Here is an 11,340-nt window from a genome sequence, read left to right on the forward strand (position 1 = left end):
TCAAAAACATATTTATTAAATGCGTTTTTATACAAAATGAATCTGAAATATTTTTTTCGATATGTTTTCAATCATTACGCATGCGTGCGTAACATGCTCCAATTGTATCACTTTCTGAGGTGAAGCAAATGGAGCTCTTAATTTACTCCAGGAGCTCTAACACGAATATCTAGTCGCCGTATTGGTTCCGGTGCGAACGTATTGGAGCGTGTTGGAGCGTGCGACGCGAACAAATCTCTTGTAACTACGACAGTTAAGTGATTGGATACAGTCAACACGATGCAAACGTTTTGAAGCGTTCTTAACTGGTTAATTTGTAAAATTCTTTCTTCTAATTAATCCATCAAATGATTCAAAGCATTTGTAGCGAGACTTTGATCACAACCTATACGCGACTCTTCTGCGATATTTTAAGCTGATTCTATTTTAGTTGCAAGTCGATCGCATTTTCAAATCAAAGCTCCATATAGGCTATCGCAACAAACTTGCGATCAGCTTGCAACTAATGTGTTATTATTACAGGCTCGATACAGCTTGTGCGACTATAGCTGCATTCGGAAACACTCATTGGTGTACCACTAATACACACCAATCATTTGGAAATACTCGTGTGTACTCGGTGTGCCCTAGTGTGAGATCGTTTGGAAATGTTGAGAGTCACATCGAATACCACTAACTATCCGTGCGAAAAGCAAGGGGAGTCAGTGTGAGCCGGTATGTTATGTCCGCAGCACAGACTTGCATAATGCATAATGCATAATGCATAAGGGATCAAAATTCTTCTTTTCAATGGAATGGTAGAAAAGGATAATTACATTGCGTTCTCGTGTCAAAAAATTTTGAGCAGTTATATTAATCTAGAAAATTTGTCTAATTTTTACTTTTTTTTTATTTATTTTTATTCTAACTTTCTTTTTACATTGCTCTTTAAAAATATTTTACACACACTATACAACAGATTATAAATATTGTAAAATTGTATGTGTTCAGTACTATTTAGAACAAAACTAACTTTAAGATCGACAATAAGCCTCACAGGAACTAATAGACCCGACAAATGAAAATGGATTGGATTTTCAATCCATCCGAATCTGTATTTTAAATCCATAAAAATGGATTGGATTCTACATAAATATTTTTATATAAAAATTTAAATAAATTAAAGTAGTAATTATATGAAATTCTATAGTTATTATTTTAAAACTTTTAGACAAAAAATATATGCTATATAATAAAGGAAAGGTGTTAATATAAAATATACATAAAAGCGATTAATTTATTAATTAAAAATAAGGAATTTATTCGAGTTTACATTTATTGTACATATTTACGTAATTATTTTGATGTTTCTTTTAACTATTAAATGATGGAGAATTCACATGACATATTTTTATGGTAATTTTTGTTTAATTCAGTTGTATTAAAACGAAAAATTTTTTATTTATATTTCTGAATAAAATAGCAGTCATAAAGCATTTTTAAATGAAACAAAGGATTTTTTACTCACAATCTTGAATAGTATTCATGTCCATTTTAAAAGAAAAACTTTTTTTTATATTCAACTCGATTCAAAAACTACATTTCCTATACAGAATTTTAAATTAAGCGATATTCATGATGTACATAAAATACTATAATATTATTTTTAGATTGAAAAGCATAGAAATATACTCCATTCCTATAAATGAATAAAAATGCATTCAGGATTGAAAAAGATTCATTTTAACATTTATGAATCCATATTTCTGAAAATCTGAATCCATTTCAATTCTTGTTTGCTGGATCTTTGGAATGAACATCTAGCATCAAAGTTTTATATCTGATGTATATATATGATTATATTTCTTTAAGGATTTATAATAATGAGACTTGTTACAATCAGAATATGATTAGTTATCAAACCTGTTATGCTGATTCTACAATAAGTTAGTAGTTGGAAGTTCTTAGTCGGTAAAGTTGACCAATAGCCAACTTGTAAGACTTAACTAAATGAATTCAAATTCATCGATAATTAATAAGCCTTCTACAATGAGCCATAAGTTATAAATCAGAAACTTGACTACTGTGATTTTCTTTATATTTGATTTATAATTTATGAGCTATGGCTTATTGGCTTATAGAAAGCTCATAAGCTACCGACTTATTATAGAATCAGCATTATATTAATAAATTTTCACGATGAAAAATTTTTGTCTAAAGTCGACAGCAACATATAATTATTCAGTATGATAGTGAAACATTTAACAGGCGCCGATAATCGTGGAAAGAATAACATATATTCTTTTCTTTTTACACTCATATACCGCTGTTCCTCTTTACAATTATTCCACCGTCTTTCTTCATCAGTGAGTTGTTTAGCTCGAGGTTAGAGTTAAACATGAGCGATGAGGAATTGAGATGACATACACGCCACACGATACCTCCACTGAAGTCATCGAAATACACCAACGAGTGATGTTTCCGAACGCAGCCTATTGTAGAGGCCGCCCTCCCATGAGCGATAATTTATAGCGGAATGAAACAGCCAATCACAATCGCAGAAAAAAACAGATGACTGCAGGGTAATTATTTAGAATACAGACTATTCCTCCGATTTTGATTAAATTAGACTCATTTTTGCTCAAAAACGAAAGAATCTGTAAAAAAAAAGGAAACATTGGGACAGCTTCGCGAACCGAGATATTAAGCATTAAAATTGAATATTGAGATTAGGAAATCTGTCATGTGGAGCGTATAGGTAGTAATGCTTATTGGGCGCTTACGCCGCCTCGAACAAAAAAAATAACATTCTATTCGCTTGGTGTTCGGATTCCAACCTTGGGTGTCCCACTTGGATGACATCCCCGGGTCATATCATCTTTGTTGTTTATCGAACGTTAAACAAGGATGACACCAGAGAATCATCAGCCAAGCGGGTAGAATATGTTATTTTTTTTACTCGAGGCACGGTAAAGGGTATATGTGGCACGATTATATATGAACTAAATATCGATTTAACATCTCCAGTTTTAAAAACGATGTACCCTAAGAAAAATAGACGTTGCCATGTAATTTACATCAACTTTGTCAGAGGGCATAGTGCGCGGCAGCATATTACGGTCACAGGTTTTGAGTCGTGTCCTCTCTCAGGTTTCCCTTTGGTTATACTGTAAAGATTTTCTATGCAAAAAACATCCAAATAATAGGAAGGCTCAGTAGTGTTGACCAATAGAATAGATTCGAGTGCGTTTTTATTAATCATGATATGTGCATTATATTTTTATCATTAAACAACTTTAGGCGTAATAATCTTTAGTCTGCACAAGTGCAGAATAATGCAGGTGAATTCGCTATATTTATCACACATGATAAACAAAAAACAAATCAGTATGCGTTGCGTATCGAGGATTGTTATAAATTGTAATATTTCTGGTGAGAACGAGGATTTGTAAATTAATATGGATGACGACCCGCGACTATCACATTATATATTTATATGGCCAACAGGGATAAAGTATTGAAATTTGCATTTACTTGGTGATACCATCGAATATCTGTGTATAAAAATGTGAATGATTCTTTTTCTTTCAATTAAACAGAATGGAATGGCTATATATCTTTATGCAAAAACTATATATATATATATATTTTTAGGAAAAAATGAACGTTCCTGATTTGACGATTTTGAAAATTATTCTGTGTTATCTATTAATAATGTACCCTACTATCATCTTCATTAATTGGAATTATAACAAAAAATTAGCTCTTTTGTTAATATTTCTTTATTTGTGTAAAATACAAATTAACAGTAACGTTATATCAATATAATTATAATTTTCTTTTTAATGTATCTGTTATGTACATACAGAATTTGTTATGTAACATTTATATTATTGTGTGAAAAATTTTTAATTGTTAAGGTTACTATTGAATTGTAATTATATTTGTATGTTAATAAATCTATGTAATCCATTTTTATTAATTTTTTATTCTGTCAACAATTTGCACCTTTTTTATTATTTCTGCAAAATTAAATTTATTTTTCCGTAAGATATTTAAACAAATTTTAGTTACAATCTTTTTTTTATCCTTGCAAAGCAATCTTAATATTTTTTAAAATTAAAACTATTTAACTTGTAGATATGCCATACTTTCAATATAAGTCTTTTAGCAAGACATCTCTTTGCACTGCAAAGTTATTCTTCAAAACTATGGTTCCCTTGTGGTCACATACTAGAAGAAGACTCGGAGAAATACAGATTCAACTTTTGCCTGAGATTTAAGCCATCTCGTATGGACAGGCTGAAAGAAATAGATTTAAATGCATATAATTATTATTTTGAACAAGTTCGTAAGGATGTATTGGGTAACAAAGTACCTGACATTGTTTATGAGAAACATAAACATGAATTAATTGGCCTAGGAGTTAGTGATATGTATAGGTAACATACAAGTCGTTTTTCTTTGATAGAATAATATGGAATAAACGATTGTTGTTTATTTATTACAATTTTTTCACAGCAGGGTAATGCTTGAAGAAGAACTCCCACAAGAAATTGTAGAATCAGAATATAAAAAATATATACCTAAGGAATGCATAAAAAGATTTGACTTTTTTATTAGGAAACCTATTCACAATGCACTTACAAAATTGTCTGGGTATGATGCTGCCATATGTCAAGGAACAGCATTTGAAACAGTTTGAATGCATGGCTCCAAATTATCCATATGAGGAATACACAGCATTAATGATAAAGATGTTTCTAATCTAAGAACTAAAGTCTTACTTAGGATTACCATAGAGCAAGTAAAATACTGTGAGATTGACATGGACAACAATTTGTAGGATAGAAGACATATCCATTTTCTTTATAAATTGACAACAAATATATGCAATGTAACAATGTATTTCAGAACATTGGCTTTTTTTAATGCACAATCTTAAAACATAAATTAAAATAATTGTTATGGTCCATATTAGTAAAATATAATAAAAATAATGACTATATTTATCTAATAAATTTTCATATTTTAGAAAGAATAATATTGTGTTAATTGTGAAGAGAATGGATATACATTGTATATACATTTACCATTGTATATACATTTTGACACAAATTTTATTATCATTTGTATCCGCATTGGATGGATATTACCGCGTACCTGTTAAGTGGAATTTTAATCTGTGCAGTGATGATCTTTCTTACGCCTTCTTTAGAAAGATTACAAAAATTAAGATGCCATGGACCAGTTGGGTAAGATGAATTTTATAAAATGAAAGAAAATTCTTACATATGTAATATTTACATATAGTCTTTAAAAATGTTTCAGAATGGATTTCTCGTATACGAAACTTAGAAGGAAAATTTTTTTTAGAAGGAAAATATTGATTTTTGAATTTTAGAAGGAAAATATTAATATTTTATTATTTCATTTATATACATTTATATATATAGAGAATTTATTTTCTAGACAAGTCCAAATTATTACTTTGCGCTTTGGAAAACATCGTAAACGATGTAGCAGCAGATGATGAAATAATTACTACTTTATTGTAAGGTGGACCACGATGCGTACCATGGTTTGAATTATAGGTATGCAAAGCGCAAAAATCAACGAAGATTTGACCTGTTCCACGACAGTGATGAGTTTGCATCGAACTATATGGCGAGTTGCTAAAAGCAAGAAGCTCGAGATTATGATGAAGATACTGAAGACGGAGGAGAATATTTATACTAAAGAATTTTTAGAATTGGTCGGCAAATGGAGCCAACTACGTTCAGTAACTTTAGTTAGATAAATATCAGAAATCTTAGAAAGGTATTAAATCATGAAAATACTATATTCTACTTTTCAGATTATATGGTATAACTGTAGCTCCGACGATCGGAATGCTACTCGAGCTAGTGAACTTGGACCCGCTAGACAAGTACCTGTGCAGCAATAGTAAATCTGTATTAACGGTTGATATGGTAGAAGCCACCGTCTGTCTGACAACAGTTCTATGGCAATTAGTAAATTTCTCCAAATATTTGCGTTATATCCTAATGTCTTAATATCTTAAACCTTAATCCTTAATATCTTAAACATGCAAGAATATGTAGGAGGAGAATCATGGAAATATAATTCATGGAAATATAAGATGCCGGAACGTTCTCATACATTCACACACAGATAACAACTTCATTGTCAAGTTGGGTGATCCTGGTCTCTTCACTTATACTGAAGACGAGTAAGTAAAGAAATAAAAATCTTTTTAATTATATTCATTGTTTTCTTTTCAACTGTAATATAAGGATTCGCGATTTTTCGTTATTTTGTGCAGCATATATTGGATATCACCAGAATGTTACTTGGATTTTGCATCAGCAAAATGTAGTCTTCAAGCGGATATATGAGCACTGGCGACGATTATTTGGGAGATATTTTCCAGAGGGGCTTCTCCACCCAAATATGACAAAACTCATACTGTTAAATACTGTTAAATGGTATATTACAAATAAAAATTTCATTACGTTATTTTTTTTACGCTGATGGAATTATTTTATTAGAAACTCTGATGATTAAATGATATCTTGCAATATTATAAATGTGGAAACCGATTGCCTCCTCCTAAAGATTGTCCAAACGAAATCTATAAATTATATGTTGGAATGCTGGGGCAAAAATAATTCCATAGCAAGGAAACAACCTCAGGCTATTATGCGAGATATCAATCAGATTCTCTATGAAGTATATAATGTTCGTACTCATACTTACGTTACTATATGCCCCAAGTTTTTCCGAATTGCCGATGGAAACAATGACGAGAATGACAGTATTTATACAGAAGAAAGCAAATCAAATAGTGAATCGCAAACGAGTTTGATCACTGATTACCCTATTATTATTTGGAACGATCATAGTGAGTCGAATTAAATCTTTTTAATAGTAAAAGTAAATGATATTATTCTTGATTAATTGATGCTATTTACGAAATAAAAATATGATCAAATTATCTTTAGACATTAGAATAATTATGATCTTAATTTCTTTATTATAATACAAGTATATATTCTTTTACAAATAATAACATTTAATTGTGATAAGTGATATGAGAGTTAAGAATTAAATTAGTTTCTTTAAAAGGAGAGCAACTAGTCAGCTATCAGAATCAAGATAGCAACATAGATGAATTGTCGTTTTATTTGCGTTGACTACACAGCGAGTTGTACAAGATGCCATTTGCGGATAATGATAATGACTGTGGTCCGAGTTGCGAAGATAGCTCAGGCAAAACTAATAAACAGTAAAACCAATGACAAGGGTTGCAACAGTAAAGATAGCTCTCAATGGCAGCGTACTTACGAGATAAATGAAAATTTGAATGTTACCTTGCAAAGGCGTATAGGCGAAGGCTTTTGATGAAGTATATAAGAGTCAGAAGACGCAATGGTAAGTAAGTTGATTCAGAGCAGGATGTAGCTGTCAAAAAACTCAAGACACAGGAGGATTCCGAAAATGTGATTGACTTCGAAAGAGAAATTAAAATCATGGAGGTAAGTCATTGTTTTAAGAATCAAGTGTTGTTTTTTCAGGAATTGTGTGTTTAACTTTCTGTAAATTATATTCATTGTTCTCTTTTTAAATTTATTTTTAGAGACTCAATCATCCAAACATTGTAAAAATTTTGTGCTCAGTGGACCGAATTCTGGTGATGAAATTTATTCAATATGGTTCGTTATTGAGTTATCTAAGGTCGCATCGGCACAGCCTTGCATATAAAACACTTAGGCTTCGCTCTGAACATCGTTGCGAGTATGGAGTATGTCGGTAATATGAACATTGTTTATCGAGATTTAGCAGCGAGAAATATCCTATTAGCGAACAAAAATCGAGTGAAAATCAGTGACTTCGGTGTGGTATTATGTATTTAAAGCTGCGAGTGATTATTATGTATTTAAAACTTTTTGTAATATTCCAATTAAATGGTAAGTATTATAGGTAGTATAATGGTTAGTATTAAAAATTTGTTTATCTTTTTTCTCAATATTTTAACAATAATAGAATAAAATAACGTTTCACGTTTGAAAATATATATTACATAATATTTTATATTTTCTCCAATTCTTTTAAGATTGAATTATTTTTTTATCAGAGCAATAAACAATTTTTTTAGGTATGCACCGGAGAGCTTGAGGCATAACAAATTTTCAACGCGTTCGGATATGTGGTCATTTGGTGTGACAATGTACGAAGTTTTTAGTTATGGTGTCGATCCACAACTGTCAGTCAGAGTGGCTGAAAAAGAAATTTTAATGACGACTATAACGGACTTATCGAACGTGGCCACCGTCTTCCTTGTCCAAATAACTGTCCACAGGAAATTCATAGAAAATTGATGTTATGATGCTGGCAATTGAGTAGTCATAAGAGACCGATTTTTGCAACTTTACGCGAAAATATTGAGGAACTACTTCATAATTATTAGAATACTTCGTGATTCTGTGCAAATATTTCAAAAATACGTCCCAGTCGTGATTCTTACATCAATGGAAGATTCTTTGACGATAGTTAATTTACTTTTCACATGAAATGTTGATTTTTTCCTTCGATTTCTATACAGAATTATGTGTAGATCAATTTCTATTTTTATATTTTTAGATGAATGAATTTTAGAGAAAAATATTCTTTTATAAAAATTTTAATTAAAAAAAATAGGAAATCAAGAAGTCTGTCGTTGGAAAATTAACAATATTTCTTAGATCTTGTATAGAAGAGATGTATCTAGTCGAAGATATTGTCGTCATTTTATTACATACTGCGTGAAATATAGCGTTTAAATACAATATCATTTTATTAGTCCCGAAACCAATTATCATTCTTATATTCCTTTTACCCATAATTCTCCAATCAATTTCCTATATATCAAGGCGTGATGTAGGATGAAAATCGGAATCAAATCATTGATTACAAATTGATTGCATTCACATTGGACCACTAACATTAAACACCTCGAATTGATAAATATTTTTTTATTATTGTATTAATTTGTCTTATTTAAAAAATACAATGTAAAAGTATTTTATTCATGATTCTTACTGCAATGGAAAATTTTTTTTAATGAGTGAATTTTATTTTTATATTTTTAAATAAATGGATTTTAAGGAAAAGATACAAGTTTCTAAAAATTTCGGTTAATAACAACGTATGTCAAAGTCAAGGTTATCGGAGCTGCTTCCGTTATTATTAATATTTACTAAAATTTCATTTAGAAAAATAGAAAAATAGATATCAGTTATAGTAAGGATTTCTCGTAGAGTACATATTCCATTTTCGTTTTTCTTGATACCGCAGAATTGAATATTTATTTTTTGCATTCTACATCTAAATTTATATCTATATTTTGAAAAGAAATACTTTTCTACGATCACTTATAGAAGAGTATCGATAATAGTGTACTGTAAAGTTAATATGTATAAATGCCGCAAAGTTTTTTTTATGTTAAATTTTTTATAATTCTCAACTCTTTCTATTATAATAGAAAAATTGAAATGATACAAATTATAATCTATTATTTACAAATTATAATCTACGAAATAATCGCGCGTGAAAAAAAAACCGTAGAAAATTCTAATGACAATTTCCATCTGGAGACCTTACCGATGGTTCTTTCCCATGAAATTACGCGAATACTGAATAATTTAGTGATCAATTCTTCCGACACCTTGGAATAATTTTCGCTCCCACGTTAGTGCATGCATTTTCCTTTGATGTTATTTGCCTAATAACGCATGATGCTGGAAGAAAAAAAATAAAAAATGTAAAAACGGACAGACTTTAGAGGGAAATGACTATAAGTAATACAACTGGCTCGCTTCTGCAGTCAGTTCTGTTGAGACTTTCGAAGCAAATGGAACATCCTAAAGAGCATTACTACAAATTTAATCGATTTCTTCTATCGGTTAGTGGACTATGGCCTTATCAAAGCGAATGGAGCGCTCATTTAACAAGAGCTGTTATCACTGTCATCATGCTGTCGTCTGTATTTGTTCAGGTAGTTCACAGTTTTAAAGAATAATTTTTTTTTTCAATTAAATATTAAATATGTTTTCAACTAAAAGATCGGAAATAACATATAATATTAAAATACAAATAAAGTACAAACACAGCAACCAAACAGATATTATTTTATCGGAGAGTATAACGAAGAGTATTAACGCGAGATATTTAATTGAATTATCTGTATTCTGGATTATTTTTCCATGAAATTATATATATATATATATATTAATTATTCCACTTTTAACACTGTTTCTAGATTTCGAGCATGTTTACATCTGAAATTACTCTGGACTTTATAGTGGATGGGATACCATCTCTTCTACTTGTACTAGGTAGCCTGAGCAACTTGTATTCGCGTATAATACACATAGATAAAGTAAGTTTCTAAAAAATTTTTAGATCTTTATAATTTATATTAAACTCAATAGAATGCATCTTTTGTCCTCAATATGCAAAATTTTAGACTACCTTTAGACTACATTAAATTTTAGATAAATAGAAAAAAATTACTTTTGTATATACAATTGTATTTTAATGGAACGTTATTTAGCTTAATCTTACACTAATTTAGATAATGGCGTGTTTTTATATTCACTAATATGTATTTAATAATAAATAAATGAAAGCTATACACCGGCAAAATATGCAACATAAACAATAACAATAATTATATTAGGACTCTCAAATATTAAACAAATAGATAAATATATACAGTAGGCTAATAAGGAGAGTCAGCAACGATAAACGGTGCAATTATTTAGAGAACAATCAATAATCAGATTGATGTTTTCTTTCTTTTGAACATTTCGACTCTTTTTGGAGTTTTCCTCAGCAAGAAAGATATAAGTATAATTAGCTCACATGTAATGTTTAAGTCATTTGCAAATTGACAAAGATGCAGCGTTGTTAATCAGAACATGAAGCTGAATGATAATTGTTAACCCTGGTAAAAGAATTGATTGAGAATGATATAAATCCTATTGTTTTGAATATGAAATCTAGTTCATGAATTCACTAAGACTTTGAATCAAATCTTATAGGAATTTTATACAAATTTTATAGAAATATCTTATAGAATCCGATAAAATACAATAGGATTCATATCCGATCAATCGTGATGTTCGCGAGGTCGACGATAGAAAATGAATATAAACATATAGATAATGATACCAAAAAATTTGCGAGTTATCGCCTGTATTGCGTGTTTTCAACCATTGCTAATGTCATAGAATTATAAAAAATAATATCATAATTATAGAAAATGATACGAAATGATAGAAATCCTATTATTCTCAATCGTTCTGTCAATTTTTTTTA

At 29.9% G+C, this 11,340-nt stretch overlaps 1 pseudogene; it reads left to right on the forward strand.

Moving 5' to 3' along the window:
* LOC108688932 overlaps window positions 1–8,481 on the forward strand; it is a 21,631-nt pseudogene extending 13,150 nt beyond the window's left edge.
* Window positions 8,482–11,340: the final 2,859 nt, after the last annotated feature.

This window comes from Atta colombica, unplaced genomic scaffold (assembly GCF_001594045.1).
Source record: "Atta colombica isolate Treedump-2 unplaced genomic scaffold, Acol1.0 scaffold25, whole genome shotgun sequence".
Lineage (NCBI taxonomy): Eukaryota > Metazoa > Arthropoda > Insecta > Hymenoptera > Formicidae > Atta > Atta colombica.